Below are 18459 nucleotides of genomic sequence, written 5' to 3'. Positions count from 1 at the left end.
CTTTCCTGTCTTAATAACTTGTGCGCCATGATGGGGTTATCTCTGGAAGCGCGAGTCGAGAAAAAATATTCTGGTAACACTGGCTATGACATTCACTGAGTTTTTAGAATTTCTTTGTGTCGTCCATTTTACATAGCTTTACCGATAAGTCGTATTCTGTGTGTTTGATTACACAATGGTTTGATATTGGTTGATGCCTGTTCAATACAATTTGTATTATTGCTGTAATCAAGGAAGTTAGAACATGTGTTAAATATATTAATTAATATAAATTAGCTTTCGAGAAAATTGGCTATATCCTGCAAATTTCACACGGACGAGTCTTTACCGATAGGTCGTATTTTCAAGGTTGTTTTTATTCAATCACTTTAAGTGATTAAAAACTATTCTTTTGAGTTTGAATTGAATTCTTATAATTATATACGAGGTTTACATCCATCTGTAAAAAAGGGTAAGGATTGGGATACCTTGTTCTATTATAAATTAATGTGTTTGAACACATTAAGTAACCACTAACCAATATAGCAATAACTTGCATAGAAATTGTGAAGTTTATATTAAAACTGCCCTGTTTGAGCCCCTTATAATTGTCAATTAGTACATGTACTATGTCTGTATTGGTGGTATGTGTAGGATTTTTTCATTTTCATCTGCAAATTATCTAGATGGTCCTTTGGATGGCTATTTGTGATTAATCCTTTCCAATGTTTTTCATGGAACTTTGAACTCATTAGCTGCCAAAGATATGGATGATTTAATCATTTGAGCAGCTATGAGTGCGCCTTCTGTCTAATTTTCTCTAATGGCAGCAGCTATTTGTTTGGCCTTATTAGGCATCTTAAACAATAACAAAGGAAATGAATATTATTTCCAGTAAACAATACTAATATGCAGTTGTTATAAAATGGCCATATGGTGGTGTCATACCAACATAAATCGCCATCTCTCATTTCTGGTGAGATAGCCACACAAAAAAATAAACAAGCACAAATATGATAATTTGAAGGCCCGTTCTAACAATTTAACTATAAGCACATGGGTAATTAATTAAATTTGAGAGACTTATACTGCTTTAATAGATACATCAATTGGCCGCTGTTTTTCAATCACTTGAATATTATTGCCCAAGAAAACTGCCAAAAATGACACGAAACAATATCTAATTTGTGTCAGTATGTCTTGAATTTTTGCAAAAATAAGGCTTTGAATGTATATTTTCTTACAAATGTTGTGCTTAAATGTGTGAAGGCCCACTTTCTTGGATTAGCTTTTTGATGCCTTGTTGTTAGTCTTCTTCTGAAGTTTTTGGCAATGTTCACAATTTTCTTAGTGGTCCCGAATTACTTTGTTTTCTTGTTTACATTGAAGAGGATGTTTTTTCATATGTTTTATAAGTAATACATTTCCCAGCCAAGACATTGCACTTGGACAGTTGTTACTTAAGAATCACACCACTGTGAACACGGTGAACTAGGGCTGGGTTTAGTGTGTGGTTGCTCGGTGAACTTAGATTCAATTTGTTGAGGTATTTAAAATTTACGGATTTAAGGATAAGAATCCTTTTGTAACAATTAAGAAGGATGCTTAACTGTCTTATAGTGTGTGATATTGTCCATGTCCACAGGATTATTGAATTATTGTTGATGTTGGAAAACTCAGATGTTTAATGAAGTGGTTTTAAAGATTTTGTAGAAGGTTAAGGGAAGGAACTGTTTGATGATAGTAATAATAAAGCTTATTGTGTGCAATCTGAAACTCAATTCAACTGAGTGACTCTCAGATGATTCCGTAGAGTAGGTATCATCTGTAATCATTGCGGTGCTTGTAAAAGCATATGTATCAGGAACCAAAGTAGCACTTGTCTTGTCCTGAGTGGCCTATGTCTATTTTTTTCTCGGATTCCCCCCCAACGTTCACCTGTTCTTTTGAATCCTGTTTCAATTATTTCTTGCACAGAAGCATTTGGCAACAAACCTCTTTATCAAATTTAAAATTCAAGATTGTCAAAGTCCACTAGTCCAATATGGAACAGACCTGCTATTTTGGTATTATTATTACAATATTTGGTGTCCTTAGGAATTTTTCGTAACACATTTAAGAGATTCTAAGAACTTTGTAGGACGGATGAAGTTAATAAAAACCTTTCCACGCCGTACTTTTTCTTAGGGTGATTGGAGTCTATTTCAACATTGTTATGTAACGCGCTAAGCAATAACACGTTCTTGTGTCGTTTTCCTTGATAAATTGTGAGTGTACATCTATCGGATTTCAGGATTTTCGTTTCAAACAAAGTTTCTTCATATAAGTGATTTGACGTAATGTGGAATCCCTCGTCGTGCCCTGTGGCGGGCGGGTTGTTAATTATATCTTTATACCTAATGATAATTGATATATAAAGTGGACTGTATTTATTTTATGATTGCTCAATATTTTGGGTTAAATAGCGGAGAATGAGAGAAAGAACACGGCGCAGTATCTTCAACCTCGTGGTTTCCTTCTTGTGGTTGGATTCTTCTTCTTCCCACTAATTATTTATCACTTCACCGAAAGTATGTAATTATATATATTAAAAAAATTGGATCAAAAATGATTGAATACGCTGCTGGAATGTTAAGATTTCTGGCTTTTGTCTGGCATCTTGAGCTAATATTTTAATTAGTTTACTGACATTTACTCCGAGATAGATATCATTAAAAGGTAAAAATTTCACTGTCACGAGGATGTGTGTTCCTCAAGTAGGTCGTTTTCATATAACAGCTTAGAAGTAAAAGAAACATATCGGCTGAATCTTTGTATACACTTTGTGCTATGGAATACTCCCCTTGAAATATTACATTCATTTTATTTGGAATGGGCAAAATGTAATCTAGGGCATAAAATGAAGTTTAATGATATCACTGTCAAAACAAAAATCAGAGTCATCCCGCTTCTCCAAGTACTTCTTGACAGCTCTCTTTTTGTGGTGGAAAAGATCAATGTCCTGACAATGGTTGTCATAGTCTGATAAAACCCGAAACATTGGCGAATTACGTAGGTATGAGCAAGAACCTGCATAACTATCGAAACTTATATTTTTTGAAACAAAGAAATTTGATAAACTTTTTTTTGTATATTTTCCACAGCTTTTTTGTATTTTTGATGAGGGATCAGAATTTGGAAGAATATTTTTAAAATCGTATCTTTTGTTAAATTGGTCCGCTCTGGGTAGACTGTGATGTAAAAAATTTTTTTAAAGGTATTTTAAAAGTTGTTACATAAAGGGGAAAGACCCTTAGATTAAGATATATTACGAGACCTTTGTTCCTCGGCGGCAACAGGTGACCTCGGCCGATTCTCTCAATGTTGTCGAGTGATGCGACTCGTGCCGACGTACGAAAACGTCGTTCCGATATGTCGAGTAGCTCGCACGATTGGAGGGGGGCTGCCCTCCAATCGTTTGACTCGTTTGCGGCTCCGGCTCCCGTTGCGAAACACTGGCTCGCCTTGATGGGCGTAGATGTTGTTCTGGCACCTCCAGTTCCTGATGTATCCGCTACAGCTCCCTTTCCAATAGTTCGGCTCGTTCGTGGCTAGAGTTGACTAACAATTGAATCAAGTTGTGTAAGTTATTATTCGGTTCCCTTATCAACCTATACAGAAACACAGCTAATATATTTTTAAATTTCTGCTTAACCATGTGTTTACTACTACGTTTAGGGTAAATGTAGGTAATGGGGATCACTTAAGTGAAAATGAAAAGAAGCTAATCTATGAATCAACTATTTATTACTCTGTTTTTTTATAAACTTTACTAACTATCGATTGAGATCAACTTTAATTACTTTGGTTTATTAGTTTTGGTACAAAAGAATTAAAAAAAAATAATAACTTTGATCCCGATTGTCAACTTGGGTTGGCAATGGTGATCAGTATGTGGGCAATGGTGATCAACACATATCGCAAACATAATTGTGCGCAGTATCCCACCCAGTACAGTCGGCATGAGCCCAGAGCCCACAAGAAGTGCACCGGTACCATGTTTCATTGTTTCCCAACGAAGCTATATCATAGGGTGTTATTCTTTGGAACAGTTGACTCTTCATGTATAAATCGCATTCTCTTCTATATGCAGCTTTAAATGGACCAAAAAAGGACACATCTAATGGCTGCATGCGATGAGATGTATGTGGTGGTAGATATAGCATATGGACATAGTTCTTCTTACAATACTCAAAGATGGCTAGAGAAATGTGGCTCGCATGATTATCCAAAATTAATAGAATTGGTTCTTCTGCAGAAGGTTTGGCATACTGGACAAAGTGCTTAAGCCATTGGAGGAAAAGTTCTTCATTTATCCATCCATTGTCCGAACATTTATATATTGCTCCTGTTGGCCCATCTTTTTCAAGAGTCGGGGTCATCCTCTTTCGGGGAAAAATAAACATTGGCGGGATATATCCACAGTTATTATTATATTATCCATAGTTTCAGCTCTTGCCATTGATCGAGAATTCATTGCACAACTGGTTCAATTGAGAGCCATCTAGTAGCACATTTCTGTAAAATTTTTAATGGCTGTTGACCGCAATTAATGGTTGAGAAAATATCTGCATACTCTTGTCGTCGAGTCGCTGACATGGAGAACCAATTATAAGTTTCTCTTAGGATAAATTCAATATTCCGCGGAATTGTTCCTTCGGACGCGTGAGCAACAGCCAATTGGAGCGAGTGACAAACACATTTGACTAAAATCAGATGTTGCAAACCGTACTCTTCTTTTTTTATAAACTCCTTTATTAATTCCGATCATAACACTGGCATTATCGGTGCCCAGTCTCACTAAATTTTCAATCTTCAAGCCCATCTCATCCTGCACTGTCTTAACAATGGTAGTTACAATACCACTAGCATCGCACGTCTCTAATTGGCTCAACGCTAAACATTTTGACGTTATTTTCTTCATTGAAGAACTGAAATATCTTACAACAATACCTAGGTACTTGTGTACAGTTATGTCCGTCGATTCATCAATTATTAGACTATATTTACTGTCACCAATATCCTGTTTCAAGATTGATAATGTGGCGCAAGAACATTTTTAATAATTTCACTACACTTTGTACGATGTAGTTTTTATTCGCAAACTGCTTTTGAGTCTGCGAAAGCTTTTGCACACAGTGAGCTAAGGTGGTCTATGGGTAAAACTGCAGTGTGTTCAGCCACAAACATTGACGGAAGAGCCTCGGCACGATGTACTTCTGGTTTCTCTGGTATCAACTTTTTCTACAGAAATTATTGCCTGGCCCGAGGAAAACGGTTTAAGTTTTTCTGTGTGTTTTTTTTGATTCCAAATGCCGCTTAATTTCAAATATTCTTGCATTAAATTCTGTTTTGCAAAATGCACACATTGCTTTCAAATTATTTCCAAACACAGGTCTAACCAACTTTTTGTACTTTGGATTGTTCTCCCACTCTTTTCTATAATTTTGAACGTAACTCACTTTTTTTCTTAAAGGAATATCCATTTTTGTAGGTTTTATATTTACTAATTCACAACTAAAAACATTCGCTTCGCATTACTCAGTAAACTGACTAAGACAAAGAGAGAGAGAGACATACATATCAGTACCTACACAATTCGTTTCGGGAATTGCCGGGAATTCCCCTAACATAGATTAGATACTCATATTGTCTTCCGAATCAGAACTACTTTATGTCTCAGTTGTTTCAGATTCACTGTCGTCTGCCGTATTTATGATAAATAACTCGTCAGTTATTCTATCTTTCTGCCAATATTCCTCTTCGAGTCTTTTCACGTGGTTTACTTCCTTTCGCCAGTCATCTGGAGTTATTGATGCCAACGCCTCCAACGTCAGAGATTCAATTCGACTCTCTAACTGCTCCACATTCTTTTCTGACACCCTCATTTTGACTAGGTTCCAGATTGAGTACATCTGGGGTTGAGGTCGCAGTTGTACGGCGGCAATCTAACGACCTCATGGTCATTATCATATCAGCTAATAACTTGTCGATTTTATAATTTTTCGGCGGTTTGTGCTCTTTAATTAATAAATATAGTTCTGGTTTTGTACTCTCGCTGAGAAATTCGATGTTGTGAGCTCAACCATCACCTGTTTTCTATTATTCATGTTTGGTGGCCTATTCTCTTCCTTACTGTGGTAAGTGGCGTTGTCCATCACAATTAAAGAGTTGCGGGGTATATTGGGTAGTAATTTTTCTGTAAGCCACTTTGTAAAATTCTCCGCATTCATTTGGTCGTGATAATCCCCCGGTTTGGTGTCTGCGTTAAACATTAAAAGGGCACTGTCAACAAAGCCAGTTTCGCTTCCCGCGTGAACTATTATCCATCGGCGGCCGGGGCTGTCATTCCGTCTCACTCCTACATTGGTTGCTGTTTGCCAACATTTTTTTACTGTGTAGTGCGCGTTTATCCACGTTTCGTCAAGATAAATAACGGGTCTTTTGTTAGCACCAAGCGAGTCATTTTGTTTCATACGACGTAAATATTTAGCCCTCCACGCTTGTATTTGGGGTCTTTCAATTAGAGCCAGTCTTTTTTGGTAACATCTTTTAAATTGGTAGCCAAAATCACTTTTAATTATTCTTCTTAATGTATTTATTTATTTATTTATTTTCCTATCTTTACAGTTACAACTAATGCGATAGAATTCCATTATATTACCCACACCAACTTACCTACATACAAACATTAAAAAATTAAACTAAAATTCCTAAATCTTATAACTAACAATATAGCAAGCAACTCTTGTGAACTCAGCCAGCGTACAAACAAATAGGTCCACCTCAATGGAAATTTTGTTAATGATTTGTATTGCTCGCGTGAGTGGCGCTTTGCTAACCAAGTTGGAATGTGCGCGCGGTACATCCAAAAGCTTAGACGTAAGCCTCAGGTTTCTACTTGGTACCCGTAGACCCAGTCTCTCCATTATATCCGGATTATGCACCCGACCCGTAAGTATTTTAAATATATAAACGGTCACAGCTACACATGTAGTTTCACTACCAGTATAATTCAGGTCTACTTTTGGCGCCGCCAAGATTTTGCTCATTTTCTGGATTCTGGAGTTGCATTGTGTGTTTTATAAAGTGTTTGAACCAATCGGTAAATATATTCATTTGAATCCAGCCGGATGGATGAGCAACACCTTCAGCTCCAGGTAGACATCCTCTCATCAGTGGGGAGAGAGTAAGACCCCAAATATACTTCTTCGTTTCCTACTCTTTTTTCACGAGCCCTGGCAAACGAGGTACCCGTAGGCTGCCTCATGAAAAGTCGCTCTTTGTTCCTCTTTAAAAATCCTTTGAACTCGCAAGCTGATAGGCCAACTGACGCATGTCAGTCTGAGTCAAACCATACAGTGTACTTTCCATTTTCAAAGCGTAATCTGTTGGCTCATTTTCAAATCCTTCATCAAAAACTGGTGTTCGGCCGATTTTTTTTGATAACAGGGCTTCAATAGTTGAATCTTTTTCAGAAGCCAGGCGGAACAATGTAGTTCTCGGAACGTTAAATGTTTTGGAGGCTTACAAGTAACCCATTGTTTTTTGGCGTACTGCCATTATTGCAGCCTCCATGTCTTCCATATAATTTTCCTATGTGGTATAGGGTGCCTATGTGAATTTCTATTTTATACAATATCATTAAATCTTTCATAAGTTTATTATTGAATTCAGAACCAGGGTCTGAACTGATTTTAGTAGGTACGCCGTAAAATGAAAAATACTTTATAAGTGCCCTAACTACTTCAGGTGTTGATCTGTCTGGAATTTCAAAAGCTTGTGCTAACTTACTAAATGCGTCTAATATGGTTAAGTAATATTTACCTTCTATGGAGAATAAATCTATAAATAATTCTTGATTGAGTTTGTGTAAGCTGTAATTGAGGCTTAAATGTATTACGATCGTATTTCATACGTTTACAAGTGTCGCATGAATTTATTAAACTGGTTACTGTTTCCTCTAAATTTGTCCAAAAGACGAATTGTTTTTAACTCAGTCCAATTATTAATATCTCGTCTTTCACTAATTAAATAGCTCGCCCTGCCTCTGTAAAAGCTTGTATATATAGAGGGCTTGTAATAGCGTGAAATATATAAATATCTTGTGCTACATTAGGAGGCTCTGATCTAAAAGCTCCTATAACATATTCACTCTTTCTTAAAAATAAATTTAATAATTTTTGATCTCCATCGAATTTAGGTACAATGATTAAAATATCGGATGGGATAGTGCGTATTTCCTGCATCTTAATTTTAAATGATAACAATTATTTATTACAATATAGGAATTATTTATTTATTTATTAAGTCTACAACATCATACATATTACTAAATCTACTGATAATTTTATAAAATCTTATATCAAATATGTATGAAAATACATGTTAACATAAGTTATGCTAAAAAAAATACAAAATTAAAAACATAAACAAAATAAGGTAATTACACAATAAAATAAAATTAGAAAGAAGGTTGGAACTTAAAATAGAGAAAAAGAAAAATCATCAGCAAAACAGCGAATTACGTACGTAGCTAGTTAGCGTACCTACGGGTTTGAGAAAGGCACCCAACAATGCTTTTTCTAAAACCGATTAGCCCACTACCGAATATATCCAGCTCCGGATTAGCTGTGTTCAATCCGTTATAGTTGCGAAGAATTCCACGAGAGGTGCCTGAACTCCTAGGTTGGTTTTGGCAGAAGGAACTTGAAAAATATTGATGATTTTAGACCTAGGGAACGAGTATGGGACTACAATTTTAATACCCTGTAAGAGGTCACTGCTCTGTATATGATTATGCAGCAATTTATGTAAAAAGGTAACACCGGCTAAAGTCCTCCGATCATACAGTGAAAGCATATGATTTTTTTTAAGCCGCTGTTCGTATGGGTGCCTATGAGAGAATCCTCTGCTTTTGAACGCTAGGTGTGGCGTAAAAGATCTTTGAATGCTTTCAACGTGTTGCGAATGGATCGCATATCGTCGCTGCGCGTGCGGATCCGCGTAAGAGCAATTTGTAAAGACCGCGTATTTGCTTTTTAATGATTTTACAGGAGGAAGAAAAAACTTAATATCTCAGCGATTTTAATTCTTATTACCGACTGAACTTAATAGCTAGTTCTTTTCAACTTTCTTTCTTGGAAAATAACGTAAATTTACTCGTAGTTGCCTTAGATTTTGTGTAAAGTCACTTACGCGGTTTTGTTTTAACTAATTACAAAATAAGTAGACGTTTATTAAAAGTACGCGGTTTTGAAATAAAACAATTTAGTAAAGGGTTGTATTTATTACTCGAAAAATTAAATTGAATGAATGGGACGGTAGTTTCGGTAGTGCAGTTAAATATTTTTTAGCTAATTCTTTTTTGGATATTTTTTTTATGACTTCTGTTGTTTCAGGTTCTTTATTATTTGTCCCATCTCCAAGCCAATAATGCGAATGGATCGCATATAGTGGATTCCATACAATACTGCCAAATTCAACATGATTGCGCACCAGAGCATTGTACAAAATTGTTTTAGTCGTACAACCAAAGCAATCTGCATTCCGTTTTTCTACCTAATTGAGTGGCAGCCGCCTCTTCAGGAGTAAGGTCAGTTTTGTGGGTTAAACGTTGCAAAGTTGTTCTTGGTACATTGAACGTTTTTACAGCTTTTAGGGTACCCATCTTCTTTTCACGAACCATTTTGATGGCTTTAACCATTTGTCCTTCATCCCAATCCTTTCTGAGATGCTTTGACTGTGTCGGTGCCATTCTAAAAATAAAATAGAGCACTATTAAAGACTACTCTAGCGCTGTATGTATCGATACTTAAATATGGGCTAGCCTATATTTAAGACCCCAAATATACTTCTTTCAGCGTGTGGCCGTTTCCTACTCTTTTTTCACGAGCCCTGGCAAACGAGGTACCCGTAGGCTGCCTCATGAAAAGTCGCTCTTTGTTCCTCTTTAAAAATCCTTTGAACCAATACCGGCCTGTCGTTTCATTTTTGAAAGGGTTTGGTTATTTGTTTTTTTTTCGCAAGCTGATAGCCCAACTGACGCATGTCAGTCTGAGTCAAACCATACAGTGTACTTTCCATTTTCAAAGCGTAATCTGTTGGCTCATTTTCAAATCCTTCATCAAAAACTGGTTTTCGGCCGATTTTTTTTGATAACAGGGCTTCAATAGTTGAATCTTTTTCAGAAGCCAGAATGTAGTTCTCGGGACGTTAAATGTTTTGGAGGCTTACAAGTTACCCATTGTTTTTTGGCGTACTGCCATTATTGCAGTTTCCATGTCTTCCATATAATTTTCCTATGTGGTATAGGGTGCCTATGTGAATGTCTATTTTATACAATGTCATTAAATCTTTCATAAGTTTATTATTGAATTCAGAACCAGGGTCTGAACTGATTTTAGTAGGTACGCCGTAAAATGAAAAATACTTTATAAGTGCCCTAACTACTTCAGGTGTTGATCTGTCTGGAATTTCAAAAGCTTGTGCTAACTTACTAAATGCGTCTAATATGGTTAAGTAATATTTACCTTCTATGGAGAATAAATCTATAAATAATTCTTGATTGAGTTTGTGTCAGCTGTAATTGAGGTTTAAATGGTCTACGATCGTATTTACGATCATACGTTTACAAGTGTTGCATGAATTTTTTAAACTGGTTACTGTTTCCTCTAAATTTGTCCAAAAAACGAATTGTTTTTAACTCAGTCCAATTATTAATATCTCGTCTTTCACTAATTAAATAGCTCGCCCTGCCTCTGTAAAGCTTGTCTATATAGAGGGCTTGTAATAGCGTGAAATATATAAATATCTTGTGCTACATTAGGAGGCTCTGATCTAAAAGCTCCTATAACATATTCACTCTTTCTTAAAAATAAATTTAATAATTTTTGATTTCCATCGAATTTAGGTACAATGATTAAAATATCGGATGGGATAGTGCGTATTTCCTGCATCTTAATTTTAAATGATAACAATTATTTATTACAATATAGGAATTATTTATTTATTTATTAAGTCTACAACATCATACATATTACTAAATCTACTGATAATTTTATAAAATCTTATATCAAATATGTATGAAAATACATGTAAACATAAGTTATGCTAAAAAAATACAAAATTAAAAACATAAACAAGATAAGGTAATTACATAATAAAATAAAATTAGAAAGAAGGTTGGAACTTAAAATAGAGAAAAAGAAAAATCATCAGCAAAACAGCGAATTACGTACGTAGCTAGTTAGCGTACCTACGGGTTTGAGAAAGGCACCCAACAATGCTTTTTCTAAAACCGATTAGCCCACTACCGAATATATCCAGCTCCGGATTAGCTGTGTTCAATCCGTTATAGTTGCGAAGAATTCCACGAGAGGTGCCTGAACTCCTAGGTTGGTTTTGGCAGAAGGAACTTGAAAAATATTGATGATTTTAGACCTAGGGAACGAGTATGGGACTACAATTTTAATACCCTGTAAGAGGTCACTGCTCTGTATATGATTATGCAGCAATTTATGTAAAAAGGTAACACCGGCTAAAGTCCTCCGATCATACAGTGAAAGCATATTAATTTTTTTAAGCCGCTGTTCGTATGGGTGCCTATGAGAGAATCCTCTGCTTTTGAACGCTAGGTGTCGCGTAAAAGATCTTTGAATGCTTTCAACGTGTTGCGAATGGATCGCATATAGTGGATTCCATACAATACTGCCAAATTTAACATGACTGCGACCAGAGCATTGTACAAAATTGTTTTAGTCGTACAACCAAAGCAATCTGCATTCCGTTTAAGAAATCCAAGCATTCGTGCGGATGTGGTGACTACTTTATTGACCTGTAATACAAACGTTAGTTTTTTGTCAATAATAACACCCAAATCACGAATCTCCTGAACCTCCTTCAATGTTGCGCCGTCAAGTCGATACACAGAAACAAGTGGTTTTTTTTCCCTGTGTATTGATTTTGAAAGCACTTGTTTATATTGAGGATCATACCATTTAAAAGGCACCAATTTTGTATACCATTAAGGTCACTTTGAACTAGAGCAGCATCACAGACAGAGAGTTAATTACTTTATAAATTTTCAAATCATCAGCGAAGAGAGACACTTTACAGTGCTTTATATAATTCCTAACGTCATTGATAAATAATAAGAATAGCAACGGTCCCAAATGGGATCCTTGGGGAACACCAGATCTCGCAATGTAGGGAGTAGGCTCAGAGCCACCAACAACAACTGACTGAGGCCTGCTACAAAGATATGACTTAAACCAGTTCAGCAAATTTCCTCCCATTCCATAACCACGTAGCTTCTGGATAAGGAATTAAAACGAATATTTATACGAACTTTATTAAGTATTCTTTCTTTTTAATTCTATTTTAATTTATTTTATAGTTCAATATAATTTTATTTATATTGTATTTATTTATATAAATTTATAATTCATATAATTTTATATATTTTATTTATTTTTAATTCAATTTAATTTCTTTTCACTTTTTTAAGTGAAGTAATTTTTTACTTAAATTTATTCTAACACAGTCAAACGGAAATAAAACGGGACAGGTTGGAATGTGATGAGGTTTACTCACGTAAGTCTGGAACCCATTTCTTCTATTTATAACTGCTGCACTTGTTTCACTTTTTAATCTCGTACTTGCGCGATAATTGACAAATTTATTGGTTGTATAATACTCGTTATGTGCGTTAAAACACACGCGTAACCCTATACTCAGACTGATTTTTTTGACACAGGCACAGGATTACGACGGATATCCTGATAAAAAGGGGATTGAAACGTACGCTTCAGTATTGACACTAACTCCTCCCAGTTTCTAATATATTCTCTGTTGGCTCGAAACCAAATTAAAGCGTCTCCTTTGAAGAAATCTATAGCATGCCTCCAAAGATCTTCATCTGTAGCATTTCTAGCATCTTTGAGTTCGAACACACGCTCGATAAAAACATTCACACTAAACTTCACAAAAAAATTTCCGGAACATAAAATCTGATACTTTTTCTGACTCGGAAGTATCAGCACAGTACATGGAATACATTTTTGGCAAACTTAGATCTGGAGCTAAGAATCTTCTATTCATATTCTTGTGTAGTGTGATTCATACTTAGGGAATTTATCAATAAATGTTTTTACTTTTTGAACCCTTTCTTCAGTTGTCTTATTGACAGGAACCTGTTTTCCCCTTTTATCAATAATTGGTGTAGGAATTGACAATTTAGTTTTTAAAACGCTGGTTATTCTTCCATTAGATACTGCAAATACTTGAAGAATTCTTTACATACTGTAGTAGATAATCCATTGGAATTGGGAACAGTATATAGCCGGTATTGGAGCGTCTAGACTCAGCCTGTCGGCGATCACTGAGCAAAGAGCATCTTTATTTAGGTACTTAACTGCAAACTAAAACTTTCGATGGCATAAAACCTATCAAAAAAGTTCTTTTTGCTGTGCAACACCAACTTTATTGTGGCATTTTAGTCCACATCTACATGAAATATCTGTGTTCCTCATCCGGTCTCGTTGAATAGTGGAATTCCTTACGTAGCGCGGCGCGTCGACTATACGCTGCAGTGTGGTGCTTCTGCATGGCCCGAAACCGACGTCGGTTCCGGCGGTGAGGTCTGATATGTTTATTTATTTATCACTACATCTTTCTATCTTAACAGTAATTACTAATACGATAGAATTCCAAAATCCCACAGCAACTATTCTAGATAAAAACATTAAAAAATTAAACTTATATTCCTAAATCTATCTATCCATAACTAACAATATAGCTAGCAACTCTTGTGAACTCAGCCAGTGTACAAACAAATAGGTCCACCTCAATAGAAACTCTGTTCACTATCCGTATTGCCCGCGTGAGTGGCGCTTTGCTAATCAAGTTGGAATGTGCGCGCGGTACATCCAAAAGTTTAGACGTAAGCCTCAGGTTTCTACTTGGTACCCGTAGACCCAAGTAGTAACATATTGTTTGTAAAGCGCCATTTTGCGCTTTATTGGCAGCGATGACTGAAGCACAGGGCGTCTGACGGCAACCGCCTTTGCGCGGCCCGTGGCTGCAGCGATGTGGTGGCGCATTGTGAGGCCTCGGTCCAGTGTGACGCCTGGGTAGGTTGCTTAGGTTCCTTTCATTCTGCAGCGTGTCGCCGGTTGCATGCTTAATTAGGCGCATCTAGCGATACCAAAATATATTGGGGTCGTAGATCTGAATCGCGCGGCGCACGCACTTTTTCACTAATTTATTGACACTTTTAGTGTTTTTTCACTATTTTAGCACTTTTTATTAACTTTTCACTAAACAATGTTTATATATTTAGATTCGCCGTCGCAAGACGCGTACAATGATGTAAAGCACTATTCGATTCGCGACAAAAAACTTATTTTTAGGAATTTTTAATTGCGGAGCGATACGTTTCGTGATCGTTTTGGACGGCGGTTCGACTGCGACTAGTTTTGAAGGTTACAAGAGACCACCTTTATCTTTTGCTACAGTAAATTTATGGTCGGAATGTATTTCACTTGATAATAGCGCTCCAACACAAATGTCACCATCAAGTTTTTTCATTAAAATGTGTGCTATGTAACCCGCAGTGTGACTCATAATTTGTTGGCTAGAATTTGAAATGTTTTGGAAAAATAAATTTATGTCTTCATCATTATTTTCGGAAACCATATCAATACCGTCTTCTATTAATCCATTATTAGTTGTTCTATTGATGCGATGATGCGCAATTCAGGATAGAAATATGTTCCAGAGCCAAGCAATTTCCACTTTCGAGAGATTTTATCTCGATATGCACCAGTAGTTTCTTATATGCTGCCTTAAACTGGCGCGTTGTAGGGTTATTATTGGCTCCGCCATGTGACCTTATATTGCCGAAGAGCAGAGGTGGTCTTGGCAAATTTTATACATTGGCATATAAACAAGTACTTGAGTACGCATTATATAATTATAAATATGTTTTACTGCCAATATAATAAAGCCTGTTTCTCGCGGGCTATGTATTAACAGTCTGTCGTCTAGACATTTTAATCGTGACAGGTAGTCGACTGCTGTGTCTAGGAATCCAAAAAAAGTTTTTTGAACCTCGGTTCCAATATTGTAGCAATAGCCAATGATGTCTCTAAGAGTACGTTTATGTACTACTGTTTTTGTAACTACTGGTTGATTGAGAAGAAGCCAGGCGCCTGGCTTGTCTTATCTGTTTAAAAATATTAAGGATAGCAATCTTAGCATCAAGTTTTTCTCCTGGGGTTAAACTCTTAAATGATGCATGAGATAAAACAAAACTCTTATCTTCATCTACAGTGTCATCCATATTTAGTGCTTCTATTACAGCTTTATCTAAATCTGTTTGAGCCGGTGCTGTATTAGTTTTATTCTTTCGTTTAGCAATAGCTGTAGAAGTGCATGGAATAGGTTTGGCAACATCTTCATCCTCTTCATGAATATCCTCTGTTTCTGGGCAACCTTCCGATGGTCCCTTTTCCGTGCATATTAGCATATTACATGTGCATAGCAAAGTAGACATATTTACGCCTCTTAGGTTGCCCCGATTTAGTGTTTTTTGTACCGACTAAAGCAAGTATGTAAATTTGCCCATTTTCTTGTACTCCGTGACCTGAAAAAACATAACTTTATTTATATTTTACAGATATTTAGCTACCAGAGCTAGCTTCAACGCGTTGTCTTTTGATTATCTAATGGGAGCTTCTACAATACGAGACATTATTAAAATTACATGCGAGCAAATATGAAACAAACTCCAACCATTGTACATGGCAAACAGACAAGAAGATGACTGGATTAAAATTTTCTGACGAATTCAACAGTCGCACAAATTTTTCAAACATTATTGGAGCGATTGATGGAAAGCATATACGCATACAGCCAGAACATTCTGGATCATCATATTTTAACTATAAAAAGTTATTTTCTTGCGTTTTAATGGCATGGACGGATGCAGATTACAAATTTTATACATTGATGTTGGTTCGTATGGAACATCAAGTGATTCAGAAAATTTTCGAAATGGGTAGACGGCCATCTGAGAATCTGCTAAATATTCCCACTGGAAGGCATTTACCCAACGACGAAGACGGAAAAAAAATAAATTTAAATTACACCAAGCGAATTTTCTACTCTAGACATACTAGAGCTCCACGCATGGTTGAATGTACTGTTGGCATTCTCGCTAACAAGTGGCGTATTTTCCACCGCCCAATTGATGTGAATATTAATTTTTGTTTCGAATTGTTAAAAGCTTGTTGTGTCCTGATTGATGATTTTTTGACTTCTCTACCGTATGTCCCATGAATAACGTAACAAGAAATGAAAACAACCGAGGAAGAAACAATAATAAATAATGGATAATGTACTGCCGGTACATGTCATCATATTTTATTTCTCCAGCGGGCGCAATTTCCCGTCAATATAATAATGTGATTTAAAAAATACAGTAATTAAAATAAAAATGTTAAATAATACAAATAGATAAGAGATGTATCCCTTAACTCATGCAGTAATACTCTTAGCTGGGTGACCAGGAGAGGAGCAAGAAAACACAATGAATGTTTTAGTTACATAACAGGTTTTCAATACTGTCGTTCGAGTAGTATTCTTACTTTGGTATTACAAAGTAGGAATCTAATATAGTTTTAGATAAGGTAATAAGTAACCTGTTCAGTTTCCTGGTGATCTTTAGGTGTACTTTCTTGGGAAGAACCAATATCAAATCCAAGGTTGTGGCTAGAATTATCTTCAATTGCATTTTGGTTACCATTATCTTCATTGCGGGTTAATTCACAATTGTTATTGGAGGTCTGGTGTGTCGTTAATATATTATATGTGCTTGCTAAATGGACAGGTTTAGTCTGAATACCATGACACGTTATTTTTTTATACTTTTCTCTATTATCTGGTGTGTCCTCAAACAGTCTTCTGCAAATATTCTTTAGTTTGTTTAATCTCGCATTTTCTAAAGGCATTTTAAGTCTGAAAACAAGCAAATCATGGTCAAAATTACTTATATTACTAAAAAGTAACACGAGTAATTACTAATATAGATATACCTTCATAATAAAATTATTTACTGAATTTACTACTTGTATAATAAGTATTAAATCATTGAAATAACCAAAACCAATGTTAAAGTGTATTCCAAATAGAAATGACTCTGAACAAAATTCTTAGTTGGTCTCGGTGTTATTTTTCATGCTTACTCTTTGGCATAAAAGAAGAATGACACTAAAGAAATAATGACGTTATGAGTCAATCATAAACTCAATTCAAATACTGTAACACAAAGAGTGACATTAATTAAAAAATGTAAATATGTCTGTACAACAAAGCAAGTTTTACAAAATAAAATGGCTTAATACATGACGCTTAACAAAATGTGACGGTATTTGTATTAAAGTGAATTTGTTTAAATGTAAAATCTTAATAAAGGCTATAATTATTATATAACAAGAACTGAGCTATAACAATTACATAACTACGTGTAAATTATTATTGGATTATAAATATAGCTTATGTTGTCGTTGTTAACTAAAATAATCATATAAATAATCATAAGCAGTAAAAACATAAAAGCTCAGTTTGAGACATTCTTCAATCCTCTAATGACACGTGTTTGGTCCATTAAAAGACATATTAACTGTTTCGATTTGTTATGAATTATAATAGTACCTAGTTTAACATGTAAAGATGTGGAGATGCGTTTTACTACAAAGTTACAATAACGTTAGTGTAGTGGTTTTACAATAAGTAAAACCTCACCTTAATATCAAAGCAAATCTTCAACATATCTTCGTAGTTTAATCGTATTAATTAATTCCGTAAAACTTTAAAAACAACTTTAGCATGACAACATCTGCACAAGTCCATTTTTAGTTGTCGTTCCTTAACACAGTAAATAAAATATTTCTAAAGAAATTAAATTAAGAGTAACCTTAACTACCTTAATATATGTATATATTGTAGCTATTATATATTAAATAAAATGTAAACACAACTATTGAACACATATTCATTTATCATATTAGGTATATATTTTGAAATTTAAAAAATAAACAAAGTATCACATGCCACAGTCTCTAGGCATTCATCACAGATAGAAAGAGACATAGACTACAAAATTATAAAGGGAAGTTATAATTTAACACGAACAGAAATGTGTTTTTTTGATTATCCTATATTTCAAGAAAGAAAAACTATTATCTAACAAAGTTCTTTCATCTTTCAAAATAAAACAGTTAAACATCATTTAAAATATTGCAAATCTAGATTGAAAGTTTTTATTCGTTGCAAATGTATAATCAGGGATATAAATAAGTTGTTATCTTTAATTGCCTCTATTCCCGAAGCAAATTTTCTTATCTGGCGACTGGCTTACGTAATTTTCAAAATCCGAGT

General features: G+C 35.2%; 1 long non-coding RNA gene across 1 annotated transcript; it reads left to right on the top strand.

The window, feature by feature from the left end:
* The first annotated feature begins 8467 nt into the window (after window positions 1-8467).
* LOC123690337 lies at window positions 8468-17554 on the top strand. Its single transcript, XR_006751021.1, has 2 exons — window positions 8468-9613; window positions 15698-17554. It is a non-coding gene; the product is annotated as an uncharacterized LOC123690337 (long non-coding RNA).
* The last annotated feature ends 905 nt before the right edge of the window (window positions 17555-18459 follow it).

Source organism: Pieris rapae, chromosome 24 (genome assembly GCF_905147795.1).
Source record: "Pieris rapae chromosome 24, ilPieRapa1.1, whole genome shotgun sequence".
In the NCBI taxonomy this organism is placed as follows: Eukaryota; Metazoa; Arthropoda; class Insecta; order Lepidoptera; family Pieridae; genus Pieris; species Pieris rapae.
This window is presented reverse-complemented; position numbering and strand designations above follow the sequence as displayed.